Source organism: Triticum urartu, chromosome 7A, assembly GCF_056163025.1.
Source record: "Triticum urartu cultivar PI428250 chromosome 7A, HENAU_Tu73, whole genome shotgun sequence".
Taxonomy (NCBI): Eukaryota; Viridiplantae; Streptophyta; class Magnoliopsida; order Poales; family Poaceae; genus Triticum; species Triticum urartu.
In genome coordinates, this window is record NC_141879.1 from 720,567,578 (window position 1) to 720,592,233 (window position 24,656).

Genomic DNA, 24,656 nt, shown 5'->3' on the forward strand with positions numbered 1-24,656 from the left:
ATCCACTATGTTCTGAGATTGATGTTGCTATGACTTTGCAATGCTTAATGTTTGTCACTAGGGCCTGAGTGCCATGATTTCAGATTTGAACCTATTATGTTTTCATCAATATATGTGAGTTCTTGATCCTATCTTGCAAGTCTATAGTCACCTATTATGTGTTATGATCCATTAACCCGAAGTGACAATAATCGGGATACTTACCGGTGATGACCGTAGTTTGAGGAGTTCATGTATTCACTATGTGTTAATGCATTGGTCCGGTACTCTATTAAAAGGAGGCCTTAATATCCCTTAGTTTCCAATAGGACCCCGCTGCCACGGGAGGGTATGACAAAAGATGTCATGCAAGTTCTTTTCCATAAGCGCGTATGACTATATTCGGAATACATGCCTACATTACATTGATGAACTGGAGCTAGTTCTGTGTCATCCTATGTTATAACTGTTGCATGATCGATCGCATCCGACATAATTCTCCATCACCGATCGAATGCCAACGAGCTTTTCATATATTGTTCTTCGCTTATTTACTTTTCCGTTGCTACTGTTACAATCACTATAAAACCAAAAATATTATTATTGCTACCGTTACCACTACTATCATATTATTTTGCTACTAAATACTTTGCTGCAGATATTAAGTTTCCAGGTGTGGTTGAATTGACAACTCAGCTGCTAATACTTGAGAATATTCTTTGGCTCCCCTTGTGTCGGATCAATAAATTTGGGTTGAATGCTCTACCCTCAAAAACTGTTGCGATCCCCTATACTTGTGGGTTATCACACATACAAACAATCCATTATTGACACATGCATATTGAACGATATCCAAGGCAATGATCATACATAGCATGACGTCCGAGACAAGTAGACCGAAAGTATTCTGCATCTACTACTATTACTCCACACATCGACCGCTATCCAGCATGCATCTAGAGTGTTACTCCCTCCGTCTCGGTGAATAAGTCATTCACGTAGTTCTAGGTCAATGATTAAACTATCTAAATATGTACTATATGTGACAAAAATATATATTTAGAAACTACACTAGCAAATATGCCCGTGCGTTGCAACGGGGAAAAATTTATGGCACTCCCCTACCCTTATAAGCATGGCTTAAGATGACCCTTCCACCAACACATACACATGTCCACATCATTTATTTTAGCATGACACATCACATGTGTCACTTTTTATCTTCCTGCCCACCCTTGTTGGAAGTGGCCACGAACCAATTTATATCAATAGACTTCTATGCAATATATTCTAATACTATGTAATTTTTTTTCTATCTAAAACAAATTTATTGTCTACATTAATGGTAAAGGTATTCTCAAAAGAACTCCATTTTTGGATATGATTTCTCAATTCTCATCAAGGGTAAGTTGTGCCATGTAAGATCATATCATATAACCATGGGGGAAAATGAGGATTCTTATCAATGCTATATGTCCAGGGGAGCCTCATTTACACTTATTATATCACTACAATGCACAGTAGTTTTTTTTGTGATGTACCACTTGGTAGCAAACCCTATCTCTGCCACCCATTTGTATCGGCCGAGATCCATCCTCATATATAAGTGGAAATAGAGAAGAGAGAGAAAGTTGTCACATGATCAGTTTTAGGGCTATCCTAATTAACTTTCAGCGGCACGTCAAAAGTTTATATATAAGTCTATTACGAATATTGTCTTTGGAGGCCGAGCTCCATGGAGCTCGGTTTTGTATATAATGTACATTTTTTAGTGAATGTTATTCTCCTCTAACTTGTTGTTCTAAATTTTATATATACTATCAGATAAAATTTTGTTATCAAATTTCATTACCATCTTGAAGGAGTATTATTCTTTTTTTTGCCAAATTCCAAGGAGTATTATTCATAAAAATAATAATGCCCGGTTCATCTAAACATGGTCATTAACCTGGTTGTGCCCCAACAGACCACGTATATAGTATAGCTTATATAATGTATAAACGGTTGTGGCATATTAATTTGATGTTGATTTTCTCGTATATAATATTTTATATTTGTTAAAGACAATGTATCCATCAAACGGTGAGGGCATTAGTTGTGACCTCATTAATTTACAGGACTTACAAAAATATGCTGACGATCTATGTGTGCATATGTCCAATGAGAGTGATGTGCGTATATATGCCTATGTATTACTTGTACCCATTAGTTTCAAAAAAAAATTACATGTTACGTAGTATGTTGTTGTTTTCTGACCAAATGTTACCTGCTTTTTTACCAAATCTTTTTTTTCAAGAATCACCAAATGTACCTATGTAATATTTCACGTAGAGGCTTCCACAGGATCGAGCCTACGCTCCAAATCGTGATTTTTTTACTACTACTGTTTATCGGCAGGCTCAGCCCAGGTAAAGCTGGTCAGCTGGCCCATCTAGCGAATTAGGCATGCGAGGCCACGAGCAGGCAGCCACACGAGCTGTGTAGAGAGGCAGCCCGCACGGCCGCACGCTCCCATGCCCTCGACGACATAGCTGCCGAACGGCCGGAGCTGTGGAGGCGCGGAGGTCGCCACCTCGCCGGTCGTCGGAAGCCGCCACACCATGCAAACCTCGGTACCCCACCGGTCGCCGGCTCGCCGCCATACTGTTCGAGACTTCGATCGAGCTCGCTGTAAACCGAGGGAGCCAGGGAGGCAAACAGCTCATCACCCATCGGCCGTTGTCAGGGCCCAGGCGAGCGAGCCGCACTCCGCACGTGCTCTCCGGCGAGCAGAGCCACATCTCGTCGGCCACCTCCTCCTGTCACGCCTGGTCCTTGGCATGGGGACGCGCACATGGTCCAGTCGCGTCCGGGCACCGCACATCTCGCGGGAGTCCTACCTCATACAGAGCTGCTCAAAGCCTCCAACTCTGCTCCGCAGGCGTTGCCCTCGCCTTGACTTCCCTTATCCGTGCCTGGTGGTGGCGCACTGGCGCTTTGAGCACGTCAAAACGCCGCCGACTTCCGCACCTCCAGTATGTCGGTTCCCCTCCTCCTCAGATGTGGACTGCCTCCCCTCCTAGGCCTCCTTGCTGGCTGAGCTCCCATTCTTTGGCGGAGGAGCCGGCTTGGAGGCAGCGGCCTCGGGAAGGATCTCTTCCTCACGACCATGGGGGCCGATGGTCATATGCTTTTGACCTTGTGCGCAATCTCCCACCTCTCAGGCAGTACAGGCCGAGGGCCTAGGCACGGGGCTCTGACGGCTCATCGATGTCCCGGGTGGCCGGGTGGGGCGAGGTCGAATAGGTGTTCTGCAAGGGAACGAAAACGAGATCGGTGGCCATGGTTTTCTTTTTTCCTTCCTTTATTAATGTCATGTTAAATCTCGGCTGACGGTTTTTATGGTTAATATAAAATCAACGGATATAAAAAAGTGACTTATGGAGAACTATGAAAGGCTCTGTCTTCTAATATTAGGTAATGATACGTGTAGAAATCTAATGCTATACTTTTCATGACATATAACACATATTTAATTCTTCAAATCGATGACCTAGAACTACGCGAATGACTTATTCATCTAGACGGAGGTAATAAGTTCATAAAGAACGGAGTAACGCCTTAAGCAAGATAACATGATGTAGACAAGATATACTCACATATGAATAAACACTATCCTTTTATCCTTAATGGCAATGACACATATGTGTCATGTCCCTTTCTGTCGCTAGGATTGAGCACCGCAAGATCGAACCCATTACAAAGCACGTCTTCCCATTGCAAGATAAATCAATCTGGTTGGCCAAACCAAATCAATAGAACGGAGAAAAAATACGAAGCTTAGTAATCATGCATAAAGGAGTCCATAGAAAACTCAAATAATATTCATGGGTAGATCTGATCATAAACTCACAATCCATCGGATTCCAACAAACACACCACAAAAAATGGTAACATCAAATAGAACTCCAAGAATATCAAGGAGAACATTGTATTGAAGAATATCGAGAGAGAAGAAGCCATACAACTACTAACTATGGACCCGTAGGTCTGTGGTAAACTACGCACGCATCATCGGAAGGGCAACAAGGTTGATGTAGAGCCCCTCCATGATTGATTCCCCCTCTGGCAGAGTACCGGAAAAGGTCCGCAGATGGGACCTCTCGAGAACAGAGGTTTGCGGCGGCGAAAAAGTATTTCGTGGAGTCCTCTCTTGGTTTCACAATTTTAGAGAATTTACAGAGGCCCCATGAGTTAGGTCAAATGGAGCCATGTGGGCCCCACAAGACACTAGGGCGTGCCCTGCTGCCTCATGGGCAATTGCTCCATCTTCTGGTCCCCTCCCAAAGGTTCCAGGGTCTTTTATGTCTAGAAAAAATCACCAAAAAGTTTTGTGGCATTTGAACTTCGTTTAGTATTGATATTCTGCAAAATAAAAAACAAGCAAAAAACAACAACTGGTACTGGACACTAAATTAATATTTTAGTCCCAAAAATGACATATAGTTGCGTGTAAATGTATATAAAACATCCAGGATTGATACTATAATAGTATGGAACAATCAAAATTTATAGATACATTGGAGACGTATCAGGAAAGTATGACAGGGGACTAGATAGCTCACGATTGGGATGTTCTCCTCCTGCGATGGCGAGATATTCTTTGGGCCCTCTTGGTGTTACAATTACGGGGATGCCGGAACGTGGGAAAGAGAAAAGAGAACAAAACCTATAACGAGGAAACTAGCATGGCTAGCATGGTGAACAAATTTGTTGACTCACGGGGATGCCACTAAATCTCACCTCAGGTATTTGTAACATATCGCGAATCAACAGTAACAACATTCGGTAAACTACAAGTTTGCTCGAATATTTATTCATGTGGGTATAGGGATCAACATGGATCTCCATGGTTCCACTATTGATCACTGATCGGAAAGTTTTCAGATCATGTCTATACTTCACTGAATCTGCAAGGTCAAACATTTAAGGTTCATCTATCTACTGATTAGTAGGCATGGAGTCCTATAAAAACAAACTGGAAAATTTTCGGAGGGAGTACCGGAAATGTTTCGGAGTAAAAACATCATACCGGAAATGTTCCGAAACGCGTCCAGAATTATTTTAGTACGTGCCAAAAATATTCTAGACCTTCCGAATTCTTTTTCTGATTAAACAGTCACGGGTATTTTCAAGAATGGTGGGATGAATAGGAAACACTACCAGGGTACAACCCCCCTTTTGGTAGCTTTTTGGTTCGGGATTTGTCCCTAAAGTTGTTGGGATGACATGGGGTGGTGGCCCCTCCAAAATGGGACCCACACACATGTGTGGATGGTTGGGAAGGGGGCCCTCCATGGAGCTTCTTTCACTATGAAATTTGCTCTATTCAGTGACAAAAACACCGGCGACGAAATAGAAACGTTGCCTAAAATCATTTTCTTTGACGGTCCACCATCATGAGGTGTTTTACTCCCGGGGCAGCGTCCTTGATAACTTTGGCGACGCTTTTGGGCGTCACTAGGCGTGCCCATTTTCTGGGATGATTCATAGTGCCACAGAAAAATGTTGAGCAGGGCAATGTCTTAAAATGTAATAAGAAAAATAACTGATTGTTTTTGAAGCTGACTAATCTAGTGTTGAAAGTCTATGTAGATATTTTCTGAAAGTAGTCAATCTACTTTTTGATAGTGTTCCTGAAAATTTTGGAGAATCTCTACACTATCTAATTTAAAAAGGGCAAACAAAAATTTGTGCTTCGTGTGGCTCGAACGCAAAAAGTCGAGTACGTAGTGCATAATGCATTGCCAGTACGCCATTGATAAGTTATGAATCAAAATGTCGGTACTCGTTTACATATAGGATGTCTAGTAGAGTCTACCGATCCAAGCGACTCATCTCGTCGCGTGACGAAGGCATACACCAATCTTCAATGCTGTGATGTGTCAAGTAATGATGGCCAGCGCGTGCCAACAACCATCAGCCATTGACTTTACTTTTTCCCACCGCCGTCCAACTTTTTGCCGCCACTTTTTCTGGCCCGCCACCCGCCGCTCGTGGCTATAAAAAGACCCTCGCGATGACCAAACAACTCATCCTCTATCCTCACAGTCTCCACATCCCTCCACATTGACATGGTCGAATAGATGACCTCCTCCGTGACCAGTTAGCTCATTCTCTTTCAGCCTCCCCCAACCCATTTCATTGTCATATCTGAATAACTCACCGTGGCCTTGATGCTTAGTATCTATGAGCAGCCGGTCTTGGGGCCAGTCTGGAAGGAGGATCCCTTCGCCATCTTGCGGTGTTGCCACGATAAAGCTGGCGCTCATTGCTCTTTTTGGGCACCAGCAGCTTGCTTGTTGCACTGTGTAATGGAGTCAAATGAGGTGCCGTCACATGGCTCCATTACACGGAGCAACATGCACACATGGTGCAGAGGAGGAGGCAGCTCGTCACATCTGCATGCCCCACGTGCAGCATTCACCATCACCGTGTTGATAAGCACAACAACTAGTGTAGTCACTTCTTCATGTTGGTACACGGGCGTTGTAACATCTTCCGCAGGCCGAAAAAACTATTACAATCTTTCCTGCGATGTTCATGTGATGGAAGGACACGTTAATATTGACTACGGAGTGTATGTGTATATGCATGAGCGTATGCATCTGTATGCATCTATACTTATTATGATATTGTGATGAAACACATAGGAGGAAAGATTGTAATAGCAAAAATTAGGCAGCTTTTAATCATTTCCTTTTATGCATTAATTACAAGTTTTTCACACGCACATGCATAGCTATAATTAGGTAGATTCTCGTTTTTTAGGGAATGTTTCTGTGCATGCATTCTAATTAATGCCTCCATCCAAATGAGAGCAAGTGGTCGCTGATTCACACACAGTTATAGGAAATTAATTAGTACACCGCAATAACTTTCCAATTAAGTATTGCAAACGGTTATACCCGGTAGTGTCTATACCTACCACGTCGGCACACATCCTAAAGCAATTCGAAGGTTGACAGGCAAGGAGCTTGGGCACCTAGGTATCTCAAACTGTCGTCCTATATATAGATAAAATGTTTGGAGCACCTAGGTGCCTGGGCACCTAGGCCCATGGTGCATGACATACCTATCCGTGCATGATGTTCCTTCCTTAAAATAGATGTTTCCAGTTTTTGTTTGCATGCACTCTGATTGGTTTCCAAAAAAGTAATATTATATTTTTTCCTAAGCAACATTCTGTTCCAAAATACCTCGAGTATGTATACACACCTAAGATATTTTAGGTTATGTATGTATATACCTACTGATTTATTCAAGGTATTAGACATTTATTTCCGATTGTGTATATACCTAGTGATATAGACCTACTGATGTATATACCTCAAATATTTTGGGTTATGTATATACCTACTGATGTATATACCTAAGATATTTTGGGTTATGTATATACCTGCTGACATATACCTATTGATGTATATACCTACTAACGTAATTCATGTGTCCAACACTCATATTTTTTTGAATTAACACTTGTATTTTCTAATGATGTACTTTCAAGGTATTCGTCACTTATTTATTTTACTGATGGGACGCACTTTTTGAAGACTAGTTTTCCTATTGTATGTAAGGTGACAAGATAATCTAAAACGATATCCTAATTATTTTTTACTTTTTTGGACATATACATACCATGTAGACATCCAGACCCGATATGTTTACGTACATATACCTAATATAATGTACCAACATCTGGGTTTTTAATACACGTATTGCCTTCAATACATACCCCGAAAATTTTGTAGTTTTAGTGGTGACATACTCAAAAATAATAATATACTCTTTTTTGAATATAAAGTATATGCTTGAAGACATACCCATTAATAGTATTGGACACATACCCCAAAATGATATACTTTGAAAGGAGACGTGCTCAAGGACACATACGTTTTATACCCGTACATACATGTGTATTTTTCCATGGAGACAAAAGATAACCATACCTTATATACCCAACACGATGATATACCTAAGTATATCACTGTATATTTCATATTTTATTATTAAAAAAAGTAATGCATGAATAAGAGAGAAAGAAGGGCACGTGTCATGGAGCATGCATGGCCTTAATGGACCATTAATTGATGATTTCTCTATCTTTCCTAGTCTGGGCATTAAGTGTCCATACAAAGCAATAATTAGCAATAATTCTTTCCAAATAAAAGAGGTAACAATTTTCAATTATTGTTAATACTAGTCACACATGAACACATCTCAATGTAATGCAACAGTTTCTAGGCAAGGTGCCCGGGCACCTACGTGTCCCATATGGGCGTCCTATATATATATATATATATATATATATATATATATATATATATATATATATATATATATATATATATATATATATATGCACAGAAAAAATGGAGACTTGTAGTTGCAATTGCCACGAGATGGACAAAGAGCATATGAAGATGGTTATTATGGACCAAGAACAAACAATCAGACAATAGGTATGTTGTTTTTCCTTGAACCTACCAGAGAAGGTGCTTCTGTAGAGTTGCAATATCATCTTAGAATTCGAACTTAAAGCAATGCTTGTAGCCACCTCTCAATCGCACCCAGTTAGCATCATTGTATTTGGTTCTTTATATTACATCCACTGTGATGATTTAATGTGTGTGTATTCCTGAAGTTCAACAAGGTGATTTTGTTGGTTGTGGAAGCTTAACTTTTTCATTTGATTCCTTTCTTGCATTGGCCCTTGGATTGTCATTCATTTCATTGCGGCCTATGTTGAACAAGATGTTGGTGTAAGGTATGCACCTAAGGAGCATATGAGGGTTCTCTTATTTATTAAGTATCTGATCTCCGTGCTGTATGAAAATGAGGCATATACATTGCTGATACATATTACTCAATCCTTCCATTTCTAAAAAAATATTACTCAATCCTTTGTTCGACCCGATGAAACACAATGTCCGATCATTGTGTTTTTAGAATGCATGTACTAAACATCATTACAGAACTGAAATCAAACAGACATCAACACCATTGTCCATCCCGTCGCACATCAGTGGTCACATCCGCCCACCTTGTACGGTTCTGAACGGCAGTTTATGCCACAGTACAATCACGTTTATGCCACAGAACTTTCTTGACATTTGTGTAGTCTATGTTGGAGTTACGGTTCGGGTCGAAATACGTGGCCATGGAATATTTCGGGCTTAAGAGGATGAGTGTGCAATGTGTGTCACTGCACAGAACATGGAATGTTAGAAAAAAAAAGAATGATCGAAATCTAAGAAATCATATGTTACGGGGCGGTTAAGGGATGACTTACTCGAGAAAGTAAGCCACAAGGAAGTTATCCTTATCTGGGTTTGCCAGAATGATGCCTTCGAGGTGTGAACTCGCAACTTGGCGGTCCCCAGCGCTGCTCAAGTGCTTGGCACGCATGTAGAAGGGGTCGACTATCACGATGTCCGGGGTCTTGTCTCTAATGATCTGCATCTCCATACTCAGCGAAAACAGCCGAACGAAGGTGTAGTGCAGTGGATGAAGGTTAAACATAGCAAAGATGTCATCAAACTGCAGGACGATCGTACCCCCGATGTCGCCATCCACAAAGACCTTGCCCTCTGGCACCTTGGCCACGAAAACCGGGTATGCCACATCCTTCTCTCTGAGACGCCGCTTCTCCAAAGAAAGAACACTGTCGTGCAAACTCCGCATAGCACCGGTTGCAGCATTCAGCATATTTGGCGGTAGCATCGCCCTACCCGCCACATGCACCCTCCTCGAGATATCCTTAGGTGAAGGTGGCCCGTCCTGAGCACGGATCGAACTCGGTGCCGGCTGGATCGCACCGGCGCCCTTGTTAGTCTTTCGTTTCCGTCCCTTCTTCTTGATCTCTTGTAATGGGACCGAGTTCTGCTCACAGACCGCCTTCTTGAGCGTGTTGGGGCTGATAATATTTCGCACCTCAGCTATCTAAGGCTTGGTGAAGGCGGGAGCTGGAGGCGTGTCCTGAGAACTGAACGCCAGACGACGCCTGTTGCAATTGGATTTCTCCGCCGTACCAGCTAGATCGCGGTGGTCTTGGTTGGGTTCTTGAGAAAGAGGCCCGCAGAACTCGTCAGCGTACCCATGTTCGGCAAAGTACTTATCAATGTTGGTAAATGTACCGTCGTCATTGTCGTCGCCGTCCGGATCCTGTGCCATAGGGCTGTCCGGATCCTGTGCCATAGGGATGTCCGGCAGGTCCGGTAGCGTTGCGGCGTTCTTGCCATGGCTTGGTGCCAGCACGACTGGCGGTCTTGTCTGTGGGGTGGTGTCCCCCGCCCCCAAACGAATCTGGCTCTTCGGCCAAACCAGGGGCCAGTTTACGCAGGCGCTGAGGGTCATCTCATCTTCTTCGTCGGCCCCAGCGGGTCGAATCGGAGGTAACAACTCGTCGCAGCCTGGCAGCACCCGAACCACTTCAACCCTATACATTGTGGGTGGCATCGGATTACCGTGGAACATGGGGTTGCCTGGTTGAACGATTCTGCCCTTAGCGACATCGACCAACTCGGCGCCCACGAAGTGTAGAAGAGTGCAAGGAACGTCGGCGGTGCCCTGCGAAAACATGTACAGGGCGTCATGGATGCCCAGTCAAAGGCAAGGAGATGAAGTCATTGGCCGAGAGGCTTAGTTACTGTGATGCCGTCGAGCTCGGCTAATGTCGAGGCACCGCCAACGGCGGGCGTGCAACTGACGGAGGGGGCGCTTGTTGGCGAGGTGCCGGCCGGCGTACACCCGGGTGCATTAAGCTCCAATGCCCGTGCCGGCGCCGGAGACACGAATACTGCCTCCGCCGGAGATACCAATGGCGGCGCCGCCGGAGACACCAATGGCGCCGCCAGAGACACCAATGGCGCCGCCTGCGCGCTATGCAAGTTGCTGGCCATGAAGCTGGGAACCAGGGGAGGCCCCTGTTGGCCGCCCGCAATCCACGTCGTCAGCCCATGAATCAACGTAGGCACCATGGCGTTGAGCGTCGTTCCAAGTTGTTGTTGCACTTGCTCTTGGACAAGCTCCGGAATCCGCGCCACTTGTGCCTTGAGTTCTTCAACCTCGCGCGTCTGGCTTTCCGAGCTGATCTTTTTCTCCTTCCGCACACCAGCGGTATAGTATGACCCCCATTTTGTGGACAAGCCTTTGTCGGCCACACGACCAGCTGACGTCGTCTTAGTGAGCTTATCCTTGTTTTTCATTACATTCAACGCCCTATTTAAAGGGGTGTCGAAAGGGGAGCTCTTAGACGACCCCGCGCTACTGCTTTCAGTGTCCTGCGAAAGGAACGTGAACCATTTAGAAATATTGGGGATTAATTGGAGTGCAACCATATGGAGCTAATTACGGCGGGGTGCATTCCTTACCAGAAGAAGGTCAAGCGCCCTGGTCTTCGGATCCGTGGTAAGCTCCTTTGTTATTGGGTCCTCCTTGTACCGGGCCCTGACATAGTTCCTGGTCTGCTTGTCACCGCTGTATCTCTCGAAGCGGGGCGGTAGAACTTGCTCGGCACGCTCCGCGTCCTCCTTGTCCCATATAGGCTCCGCCACTCTGTAACCGCCGGGACCGAGTTTGTGTTCCCCTAAGTTCAACTCCCGCATTTCTTTCCCCCACTGACTTGATTCGGAGGTTGCACTGCTCTCGCACTTGATCTTGAACTCCTTGTACTCATCTTCGCTCATCAAAGGATATTTCGCCTTGATCTTCTCATAACTATCACCTTTATCAATCATTCTCTTCACCGCGCTTCTCCAAGTAGACAGGGCCGTGCTCATCTTCGTGAGGGCGACACTGTTCACTTTATTCCCTGAGAGTCGTGTGTTTTCAAATTCGGCGGGGAACTTGTATCGTTCGTGCAGCTTCGTGATGAGGAGGTTGCGCAAATTCCCTCGGTCCTTATGCCTAAGGTTCTCGGTGTTGATCGAGACGGTGCTCCAGAGAATGCACCCGAGCTGAACCGAGTACCCCTTGACTATATGTTTGGGCTCCGTTGGATTCCCGTCGGAGTCCACTTGAGTGAATTCCTCCTTGAGGGTGCGGAGCGCATTCGGGCGCCGGTCCTTCCTTTGCTTCTTCGGTTGGCTGCCATCTGTGTGTGCGCCGCCATCATCAGTGGTGGCATCCTCGGCGGCACCATCAGTGGTGTCATCCCCGACGCCACTAGGGGTTGTGTAATCAGGATCGGTGTCTTCCGCGGCGTCCTCATAGCGGTGAGGTTGTTCCTCCATATCCTGGGACAGCTCCCAGAATTGCTTGCCGCCCGAACCACCGGCCTCATCGTTGTGGGCCATGTTTCGCTCTAAATAGGAAAAAAGTTTGGTCAAAAAGTTGGTTATTGTCACGAAACAAGATCATGGTCTCATCATTTAGGGTTTGTCGACACCGAGGCACCCTAAAAGCCTAAGCTTTCATCATTTAGGGTTTGTCGACGCCGAGGCACCCTAAAAGCCTAAGCGTACATCATTTAGGTTCTCATCGACACCGAGGCATCCGGGGCAGCCAAGTTAAGTTTTCATCATTTAGGGTTTATCGATGCCGAGGCACCCTAGGTTGGGCCTAATCACTTGGCACTAATCACTTGGCTCTATTGCCACCTATGTTGGGTTTATCATCTAGGGTTTATTGATGCTAAGGAGAATTCTAAGTTGGGCCTAATAACTTGGCTCTATTGCCACCTATGGTTTAATGCAGCAAGAATGGCAGGGCAGTTGATCCTACTTAACTAAGTACTAAGATACCCCGGCCCATGCATTAGTCGCAAGTACCCCATATGTCCTATTTTTAGCAAAGTCATGCTAAAATTCACGGAAAATTTTAGCATGACCTTTGCTGAAAATAGGACATATGGAGTACCCGAATTTGCCAGAACGGAAGTTAATCGACATTCCGGCAAACTCAAGGGCAACTCGGGGTACCTGCAAATTCATCACGACACAATGGTCGGAGACAAAACCCAGCAAACTAACAAGATGATCATCATCTTTGCAAGACAGTAGCTCAAGTTTTTGACAGTAGCCTCTGAAGAAAACAACATTGCAACATTCAAGTTCACAGGATAAAAAAAATCATCCACATTCACCAACCCACATGATGTTAAAACCCACATGAGCTGTAAACAGACTTAAAAAACCCACATGATGTTATAACTGTATACACTGAACATGATGATACCAAATGGGAAGGAAAATTGTATCACTCTAAATTAGTGTAGCCACTATCTAACAAAACCAGAATGTTAACAAAATTACACCATGATGATACCAAATTCTTGTAGCAGTACAATGAGTTCACAGGATAAAAAAATCATCCACATTCACCAACCCAAACTGGTGGAGATACAGCAAACCAGAACCTCCTAGGTTTCTGCCATTTTATTTTTCCCACCGTATATGTTTTTTGATTCATGTCATGGTACTTGCTGTCAAACCAAGTATTTTCTTTCTACATAATCTGGGAAGTTTCCTTCTTACTATCTCACTATCTTACTGTCTCACTACAAAAAACTAGTATGCTTAGTTGCATTATGACAGGCAAAAACTACAAATATTTGTGTTTTTAGTTGAGCAATGCAGCGACAGTGTGATAGGCAAGTTTCAGCTGGCAAAGTGTCACGATTCAGACAACAGAGCAGCTAAGCATAGCAAGTGGATAGTTCAGTCAGTATACTAGTACTCTTTAGAAAGCATGAGACATATATTACCTGGAGGAGACTTCGTCGGAGAGTTGCCTGTGAATTGAAAATACAACGAGATCAGCAAAGGACAGTAAGATATATACTGAAATTATCATAACAAAATGCCAGCTACTGCCATGGTCAAAGAATAGATTATGATAGCTGGACAAGTACAGGTCAAACTAGATAATTTTCAGAACCGGTTTAACCACCGCAGGATAAAACAATGCATCCAAGACTGGGCTTAGACTAATATCCTCATAGCATAATCTGACATCAAGCAAATAATATAAGAACAGTGAAAATGTATGTTCACTGCAAATGAATATGGACCAAGTGTTCACATTCTTGGAGTAACAAATATTCATCTACTCATTTGTAGATACCTAGGAGTAACAAGACTGCACTTGCCAATAATGTTTTATTTATGCTTCCCAAGGACCAACTCCTAAACTAAACACAAAAAACTGTGTGCACATCTGCAAGTTGTAGAAGGAAAAGGTGCAACACTAAAAAAACTATCAAACTAACAGATCCATTAATCAATTATGGACTTCTTACATGCATCTATCATTATGGACTTCTTACATGTTTCATATTGTTGCATGAATCCAAATTCACTGGAATATTGTTGCATGAAGCAAAAGAGGCCCTGGGCATCCATCCTACACAGCTAAACAAAGAAAATGCAGTTCCATGCTTTCACAATACAATTCTCTTCAGATTTCTTATTAAGAGACAACAAGATACTTGTCACTGAAATTTTCTTCAGATTTCACAGTACTGAATTTCAATGGGAAAAATTCTTAGTACAGTTCAATCTCAGGGAATCAAATATGAGAATCAAATATGGGTCATGCAGTTCCACTATCTGTATAAAGAACCATCGGTGGCGCTCCACTAAGAACCATGCTGCCGGCTGGTGCCGAGGATATGGGGATTGCCAGTGGGAGGAGATGGGATTGGGGTAGGGTCGCCTCACTTACCTGCTGGCTAGCGCGCCGGCGTCGGGGAGAGGCGGTCGGGTTCGGGTGGCGTGAGCAAGGAGGTTGGTCGGTGCGGCGGTCCTCGATCTACGGTGGCGGTCCTCCTCGATCTACGGCGGCGGTCCTCCCGGCCCGAGAGTCACTTGGCAGCAGCAGCTTCCCAGCCCGTCGGGGCACTCCTCCCTGGTCCGGACTGGCCACGCTGCTCGGGGACGGCGAAGGAGGCGAGGGGGGCGGCGAGGGGGACGGCGAACACGGGGGGCAGTGGGTGAGATCGATGAGGCAGGGGAGAGATTAGAGAGATTGGGGATTTAGTGTGGGGGGAAGCTTTCTAATGGCGCACCACCCCCTCGTGCGCCATAAGTACGACTATTCTAATGGCGCACCACCCCTCGGTGCGCCATTAGAATTTTGTTTTAATCTAGCCCACTAGCCATATCTACAACCTAACCCTATCTATAATAGAACCCACCCACTAGCCCGACTGGTCAGCACGCAGCACACACACCAGGAGGTCCTGGGTTTGATTCCCAGGCTCCCCAATATTTTTTATGCATTTTAAATGCTGTTTTTTATATTTATTTGTGTTTAAATATGTTCAAACTTGTTTAAATCATAACAGTAATATTTTTTAATAAAAATAGTAATAATTTTTTAAAAAATATGTTCAAATTTGTTACTTGAAAATATCATCGGCGGCGGCGGTGGAGCGGGGGAGGGTGCGGGGGGCCGGGTGCTCGTCGGCGGCGGTGGAGCGGGGGAGGGTTGCGGTGGGTCGTCGGCGGCGGTGGAGCCAGCGGGGGAGGGTGCGGGTGGGATCGAGATGGAGGGGGGTCGAGATCGAGATGGAGGGGGAATCGAGATCGAGATGGAGCGGGATCGAGATCAAGTGTCCTCATGAATTCAAAAAGTGCCCATGAAATTTAAAAATATTCATGATATCAAAAAGTGCCCATGAAATACAATCGAGAAATGAAGACTACGATTTAAATACAATCGATCTTAGCTAGCTATCTGTTCACAATCTTCTTGCCCTTCTTTTTCACAAATGGAGTTCTTCTGTGGAACGGACGTCCTTTAGGTAGGGTGGTCCTGCTTCTTCTTGTGGTGTGTGCTGCTACTTCATCGTCGTCGTCATGTTCGATCTTCGGGTCGCCGTACTTGTCGAAGTCTTGCTCATTGGGTACTCCATCCATTCCGATAATCTTCCTTTTGCCTCTCCTCACGACAACACGACTGGGCTTTGATGGGTCGGTAATGAAGAAGCATTGGTCCACTTGGGAAGCCAGTACCCATGGCTCATTTTTCGCAGTGACGTTTGCGCTCGCGGTCTTGGATTTGGCTTCGGGTATAACCATGGTGGTGAAATACCGGTCTTCTTTTAGGACGCTCTCAAGTGTAGCTCAGCTCCCAGATCTCCTCGATCCTTCCGTAGTATCTGTCCTTGTCGTTACCGGTGTAGGATTCCATCGTTACCCTAGAGTTCTGATAACCATCGCTCTTCATGTCCTTGTCCTCGGTGTAGAATGTGTAGCCGTTGATATCGTACGCCTCATAGGTCATCAGGTTGTGCTCGGCGCCCTGTGACAAGGCGAATATGAGTTGTTCTTCCGCGGAAGAATCCTCATGTAAAGGGTACGACAGAAGTTTCTGCTTGAACCAACGCGTGAAACATGAGTTGTGCTCTTTGAGTATATCTCCGTCCGTCCTCTGTTGGCCTCGGTCATTGTACGTCTTCTCAATAAAGGTTTTGTGCTCTACCACCCAAGGATCGACCACGTCTATGTGTTGTAGCGCGACTAGGTTTGCTCTTTCAAAGTCGGCGAGTCGACCCTCGAAGTCGACATGCATTTCGCGGAGACCCTCACGGTGACCCCATCCAGCGAGCCTGCCGAGGTGCCTGTTGACGGGCAGACCAACGGGGTTCTCGATGCCTAGATAATTCGTGCAGTAGGAGATGCACTCTTCGGTCAGAAATCCCCTGGCTATACTTCCCTCTGGACGTGACATGTTGCGAACGTATCCTTTGATGACACCATTCATCCTTTCGAACGCATCATGCTATGCAGGAATGTCGGCCCGAGTTGGATGATATCCTCCACGATATGGACCAGCAGATGCACCATAACATCGAAGAATGCGGGCGGGAAGTACATCTCAAGCTCGCATAGTATCACCACGATCTCTTCTTGTAGCCTTCTGAGTTGCCTCATGCCAATCGACTTCCGAGAGATGACGTCGAAAAAGTTGCATAGGCCAAATAGCGTTTCATGGACGTGCACGTCCATGATCCCACGGATTGCAACTGGAAGTATCTGCGTCATCAGCACGTGACAGTCGTGAGACTTCATCCCGCTGAACTTCTGCTTCGCTGGGTCTTGGTATCTGCTTATCTTCCCCGCGTAACCGTAAGGAAGTTTTACTCCTAGGAGGCAGGTGAAAAACTGCTTGATCTCCTCCTGACTTAGAGTGAAGCACGCGGGAGGGTAGTCATTTCCGGTCTTCTTGGCCTTTTTGCCTTTGCGACGACTTTCTGTGTCCTGCTTCGCCTCATCATCATCATCATCATCATCATTAGCGTGAAGCTCCTTCCTGATGCCCATTGATTTCAAGTCTGCCCTTGCTTTCGGCCCATCTTTGGTCATCTCTGGCATGTTGAGCAGGGTACCAAGCAGACTCTCGCACACGTTCTTCGTGATATGCATGACATCAAGGCTGTGAGGCACACGGTGGATCTTCCAGTACGGCAAGTCCCAGAAAACAGACCTCGTTTTCCATACCTTCAGCAGTGGCTCTGGCACCTTTCGCTTCTTTCCCGGCTCTGGCGCCTTTTGCTTCTTTCCCGGCAGTGGGCAGTCTTTCCAATTTTTCAACAGCTCGTCTATTTCCTCGCCGCTCCTTGTACACGGGCGTTTTCAGGGTTCGGTTTCACCATCGAACAGATCCTTGCGTTTTCTCCACGGGTCATCGTCGCGAAGCCACCTTCGATGTCCCATGAACACGGTTTTCGAAGACCCGGGATCTCTATCTAGCTGGTGATACGTTGTGTCATCCATGCACCTTACGCATCCAGAAAATCCGTGGACTACCTGCCCCGCGAGATATCCGTAACCGAGATAGTCGTGCACCGTCGTGAGCAGTGCGGCTCTCATAGGGAAATATTCTTTCTCTGCGGCGTCCCACGTATTGGCTGGTGTTTTCCACAGCGTGTCTAGCTCCTCCTTCAGCAGCCCCAGATACATATTGATGTCGTTCCCTGGTTGTTTCGGCCCTTCAATTAGCATACTCATGTGAATGTACTTCCTCTTCATGCACAACCAGGGGGGAAGGTTGTACATCCACACAAACACAGGCCAGGTGCTATGTGTGCTTCTCTGGCTGCCAAACGGATTGACTCCATCGGTGCTCGCGCCCAGCACGATGTTCCTTGGATCCTTCCCAAATTCTGGGTATTCGAAGTTCAACGCTTGCCACTGGCTCGCATCCTTAGGATGACTCAGCATCTTGTCTTTTTTATTTATCTCCGGATCATTTCCGTCATCTTCCCGCTTCTTCTCCTCCCTATCCGCGTGCCAACGCAGGAGCTTTGCTACCTTAGGGTCCGCGAAATACCGCTGTAGACGAGGAGTGATCGGAAAGTACCACACCGATTTTCGAGGAGCTTTCTTCCTCTTCTTGTATCGAGTGACGCCGCACACCGGACATATGGTAGACTCCGCGTGCTCGTCCCGATAAATGATACAATTGTTCATGCACACATGATATTTCACGTGCGGTAAATCCAGAGGACACACGATTTTCTTCGCCTCCTCGAAACTGGTCGGGCACTTGTTCCCCTTGAGAAGACGTTCGTGCCAGAATGACATGTTCTCGTCGAAGCATGCGTCGGTCATTTTGTGTTTTACCTTCATCTCCAGAGCCATGAGCGTTACTTTCAGGCGGGTATCCTCGGGCCTGCATCCTTCATACAATAGAGTAACCGCGTCTATCTCCAGTTGATCCAGCTTGGCTTTCTCTCGGGCGGCAGCTCTTGCGTTATCCGTCTGCTTGAGAAGCAGCTCTTGAATATGAGGGTCCTGCACCCAGCCTCCATCGTCGTCTGCTCCGGCATCTTCATCTTCATGATCATGCGCTTCGTCTTGATCTTCCTCATCATCATGTACGACATCTTCTACATGATGACTGTGTACAGCATCACCGTCGTGATCATGTCCTGGAGATTCTTCGTCTTCTCGCCCGCCCTCGCCGCGGTGGTACTTGTCTTGTTGCCCTTCCTCATTTCTTGCCCGGCCCCCATGGACGACTTCATAGTCATCTTCATCACCTTGCCACCGATAGCCATCCATGAAACCATGCAAGAGCAGGTGGTCCCGCACCTGCCCGGAATCCGGGTCCGCAATAAGGCTCTTCAGCTTGCATCTTCGACACGGACATCTTATCTCCGTCTCGTTCTTTTGAAGCATCTCGGCCTTCGCGGAGCTCAAAAACCTATTCACGATGCCTTCAGTCATCGTGCGGACCATGGCCACCTGCAGGGTAGAGCAAAACGATATTTTAGAACCAAGAAAAAATTTGGCATGACCTTCCCTAAAAATAGGACCAAAAAGAATGCATAGTGCCAAAATACTCGCCGAAACGGAAATGAATCAAAACATTCCGGCAAAATATTGGCAACTATCGCATTTCAAATACCGGTACCTTCAAACACAAACATATATGCAACACCACAAACACATGCAACACCACAAACATACATAGATCTAGCTAGGCCACAAAAAGTGCATTGCACGTTGTTGGAGCGAACTAGGGAGAAAAAAGTAGATCTACATCATGAAGATAGCTTTCCCCTTACTTACCTATCAAAAAAGGTAATTTCACCACTTAATTTTGATGAATCTATGGTGGAAATGAGGTGAGGAGGAGGAGGCAGCCGAAAGCTTGGAGAAGGAGGTGGAGGGAATGAAGTGGGGAAAGTGAGTGGGTAAGTGTAGGGCTGTCCAAAATATCTTGTTGGGGTCCCAGGTTACTAATGACGCACCACCAGCAAATGCGCCATTAGTAACCCTGGTTACTAATGGCGCACCTGCAGGTGGTGCGCCATTAGTAGTTTTGCAAAAAAGAAAAAAATATACTAATGGCGCACCGGGTAATAGTGCGCCATTACTAGTTTAAACTAGTAATGGCGCACTGTGAAACGGTGCGCCATTAGTAGTTTTGGAAAAAAAAAAGAATAAAAAAAATTACAGTAATGGCGCACTGTCTGCCTGGTGCGCCATTACTAGTTAGAACTAGTAATGGCGCACTTCGACCTGATGCGCCATTAGTTTGTATGGAAAAATGGAAAAAAAATACTAGTGGCGCACCCTGTTTCTGGTGCGCCATTAGTGTCTTCCACACTAATGGCGCATCACTAACCGGTGCGCCATTAGTATATAGTAGTGGCGCACTGCTTCCATGGTGCGCCATTAGTATCAATCCTATCTATAGCCCTTTTCCTAGTAGTGGGTAAGCGTCCTCCGCCGTCTGGTGCTCCTCGCGGACGACGAGCGGTGTTGGCCTCCGGTCGACCTCGCGCACGCCCCGTCGCCTCGCCTCCTCGTGCTCGAAGGCGAACCACCTCGCCCAGTTGGGCGAGTCGGTTGCGTAGGCCTTGTCGAGGTGCTGCTCCGGCGTCAGCGCCAGCCGGCGCCGCACCTCCTCCGCGTGAGCACGAGCTGTCCGCGGCGCCGCCGGCATTGGGATCCTATCTGGATCCAGATGTCAGTCGTGCGCCAGCGTCACGTCCGGATACGGCAGAGGCCGGCGGTTCTGCCAGTGCCACTCCGCCTGGTGCACTGACACGCTGACGCACTGCCTCTGCCGGCGAGGCGCCGGCGGAGGTGGGAGAAACTCGGAGGGGAAAGGGGTGGCGGGGGACTTGCCCTTGGCCTTACTGCCGCTGGCGCCGGAGAAGAGACCCATCTCGCTATGGTTGTGGTGGCCAGGGTTTGTCGGCGACGAGGGAGCAAAGGTGGGCAGATGTGGACGACGAGTATGGATGAGGACGGCCCCGCCGTACGATCGGCTTAAATAAGGACGAGCGCCGTCGCTGACGCGTGGGCCCGTCGTCATAAATTAAGCTGACCACGTGGGCAGCGGATAGTTGGACGGCTGCCATGTGAGGACGCGGCGGATAGCGAGAAGGCGCGCGAAGCGTCCGTTCGGCGTCCGCCCTGACGCATTTGGGACACAAATTTGGGCCGCAAATGCGTCGCCGCGTACGCGACGCGGACGTGATTTAGGTTTGGGTCGGCGCGTTAGGTCATCACTTTTGTCCACGCCGATCCAAACGGACGCAGGCGGACGACATGGATCGGCCCTTTAAAGTTGCTCTAAGCCACCCATAGGGCACATCGATGCTGGCACTTTCATCACAATTCAGCGAGGTTAGGGAGCATCATTTTTCTTTGAAGTCACAGGGTCGCTGCACCCGCATCAGAATATCGAAGCGCCATGCACGTATGAAGTGCATAGGCAGAACAATCTCACGTGGAACCTAGTGCCGGACGAAATGGACGACAGATCGATCCCGCTTGCCCGTATAGCAAACGGTATCACCGGAACAGGGCCGAGATGGACGTGCCACCACATGGTCGACAACATAGCTCTTAGATATGATCACGTGTCCCGGCCAAGTAGGTTTGTTTGGCTGGCTGCGCATTATGTCTACCTCACTCAGAAGCCCGCCTGCGATAGGCCCGGTACGGAGCCGATTTACTGGCCGTCCGGTCAAGAGGACGCCAGAAAGCACAGAAGGCCGGGCGCTGGGTATGGCTGGTCAGCGCACATGCGGTGCCGAAAGACATCAAGGTCGTTGTCCATCCCATCGCATGTCAGGGGTCACATTCGCCCACCTTGTACGGTTCTTATCAGTAGTTTCTGCCACAATCCAGTCACATTTGTCTTCGATGTGTTGTATGCTATATTCTCCGGGCGGTTGGTTTGCTGGTCAGCCACTAGGTTCCGATGCAGTGACATAATCACGGAGCCAAGGAATGATGAAAACCTTTAGCTGGAGGTTGAGCAGATCTGGCAGCTCCGGGGTCCCTGAGCAAGTACAATAGCAGGTTTATAACCCGCTTACATGGCAGTTTTGCTTATGTGGAGGAGAAAGATATGAAAAAGTGAGGGGAGTGGGCTCTAATACAACAGCCTAGCTATATGATAACTCCTAGGCAGATACAATTAATATGAAGAAAGAGATAGAGAGATGGTAAAAGTACTACTCTTATAGCCCACCTTATAGGCAACCTTACTGTATGAGTGACTGTAAGTAGTGACTATATATATATGACATGACAACATTACATAGCCATTAGTTGGCTATACTATTGACCATGCTCTGATACACTGGTCGCTACGACAACAAACGCCAATGGAACCCACAAACCACACGAGAATGTTATGCCAACTAGCCAAGGAAACACGCACACACATTCCAAAGCAGGTCAACCAGGAAGATCTAATGTCTTTGAAATGTATAGGGGCCATTGGAAAACTCGCTAGGAAACCAGGGCTAGTGACCGCAAGAAGGTGGGTAGGGAAATATATAGCAAATCAGGTAATATACACGTGAAGAGAGTGGAGGGCGGACGAAACGCTTTGCATGACGTGGTTTGCGTGGCAGGAAACAGAACTGTTCTTTTTAGATAGTACAGATAGTGAAGTTGTGCATATATAGGTGGTGTGGTGTTCGGTGTTAGGTACCAAGCGGAGGAACAAAATCAAAATAGCTATTGGGGCTGCGCCCTCAGTGGATTTTCGACGTGGCTAACCTGGCAAAATCTAACCAGAATTTAAGGAGAATTTCCATGGTAGATGCTTAAAGGATAATTGAATTTAAATCACATAGGGTTGCAATACAAATGTGAACATTTGCTCAACAGAAAAAAAAACACAAACAAATTCAACCTTGATGTACACAGGGTGGCTGTCTTACTGTCTCAGTTACTCAGTAAGGCAAACTCAAACGCACCACGAATTTTCCATCAGCAGCTACAAGGGGAAACTTGAGACGAGAAGAGCGTTATGTTTTTTAGGAGTAAATTTCGTCTGATATTTTTAAGGCGCCGACGTTGTGCATAAGTTGCCTAAGGAGCCTCCCAGTCCTATATAAGAACCCCCTTGGCCGATGGGGAGAGGAAGTGCGGCCAGAAGAAACTTCGCTCAGAGTTGTTCGCTCCTGTTTGCCGTTCTAGACCAAGTAACCATGGAGACCACTGTGGCGAGACCCCTGCTCGCGGTGACCATGGTCTTGCTCCTCGCCATGCCCACCGCGAGTGGCGGCACCATCACCATGTCGTTCGCCTCGGAGGAGGTCGCGTCGGAGGAGGCCCTCCTCTCTCTGTACGAGCGGTGGGCGCAGCACTTCGGGAAGGCTCTCCCAAGTGGAGGAGCACGCGGCAGCACCCGCTTCGCCGTCTTCGCGCAGAGTGTCCGGCTCGCGCACCAGCGCGGCCCGGGCAAACTGAAGCTCAACGAGTTCGCTGACACCGCCCTGAGCAACGACTACAGCATCCGCTGCTACATTCCGCTGGCGCGAGCCGGCGTCCCTGAGGGCCAGAGGAGAAAATACCCAGACCCACCGGCGTCCATGGACTGGCGCACCGGGGGGCGTCGTGACGCCGGTCAGGGATCAAGGAACACACTGTGGAAGCTGCTGGGCTTTTGCAACCGCATCGGCCATTGAGAGCCTTTACAAGATCGAACACGGGGACCTGATCCCGCTGTCGCCCCAGCAGCTCGTCGACTGCGACGGCAGCAATGGGCACTGTGGAGGCGGCACCCCAGCCAAGGCATTCCAAACCATTAAGCTTGGTGGCATCTCGCGATGGGCAGACTATCCGTACAAAGGCGTTAAGGGCTGGTGCTACCCGGCCCGCAAGGGCGTGGGCATCAGGGGCTGGGAGCGTGTGGAGCCGCGGAACGAGTGGGCGCTCATGTGGGCAGTGTTCAAACATCCCGTCACCGTAGGGGTCGACGCCAACAGCACGGCCTTCATACATTACCGCGGCGGCCTCTTCGACGGGCCCTGCAACACCACTCTCGGGCATGCCATGACCGTCGTCGGCTACGGCACTACCGGGCACAATGACCATTACGGTGAGCCAGCGGGAGTCGACTTTTGGCTCCTCAAAAATTCCTGGTCGACGGCGTGGGGCGAAGCCGGCTATATGCGGCTCCGGCGCGGCGCCGAGGCCAAGGGTGGGGTCTGCGGGGTAATGCTCGAGGCGACTTATCCGGTCCGTTCCTATAGGCTATTTTAATTAGAGGAACAATGTGCCTATATACGAGCTTTAACCAGTAGTTAGTGATGAAATGGAATAAATTAAGGCAAGCCAGTGGTTGGTTGTAAACAGGGACAGTATATAAGTTGGTAGTAAGAGATTCGAGCCGCCGACTGACCGGATCCCATGAGATCATGCGCTGCTCTATCCTTGTTTTTTTTTTGCCTTCATTGTTCTCTTCTCCACCCCTAGTTCCTATCCATAAGCTACCGCTTCTTTATTTTATGTTTTTCACTATGCGCTGCTCCCTGTCATCGCGAACGCTCCATTCCCCGATCTCCCCCGCGACTCACCTTCTCTTCCCTCACCACGGTGACCCATGAGGCACAGGGGTGCGACACTGCTACTGCAAATGTACCACTGTTGCTGGCTGCTAGGGCGAGCCACCACATGTGAAGAAACCGACAACAGATACCAACGCCTCCTTCTCTGCCTCTCCCCTCTCCCATCCACCACATAATGTAATGGCACAGGCGAGCTAACGATGCCCACGACGGGTTTTCCACACGTGCTACGACAACAGCAGAGCGCTTGCGATGAGTCGAGGAGCTTAGGCAAGTGGTGCATCAAGCATGGAGCGACCGTGCGCACGAGGTGGAACGACCAGCATAGGGTCAATCCAACGGCACGCAGCGGAGCGATCTGGCC

At 47.3% G+C, this 24,656-nt stretch overlaps 1 pseudogene; it reads left to right on the forward strand.

Annotated features, from left to right (window-relative positions):
- The first annotated feature begins 22,836 nt into the window (after window positions 1-22,836).
- On the forward strand, window positions 22,837-24,106 carry LOC147962205 (zingipain-2 pseudogene; annotated as a pseudogene).
- The last annotated feature ends 550 nt before the right edge of the window (window positions 24,107-24,656 follow it).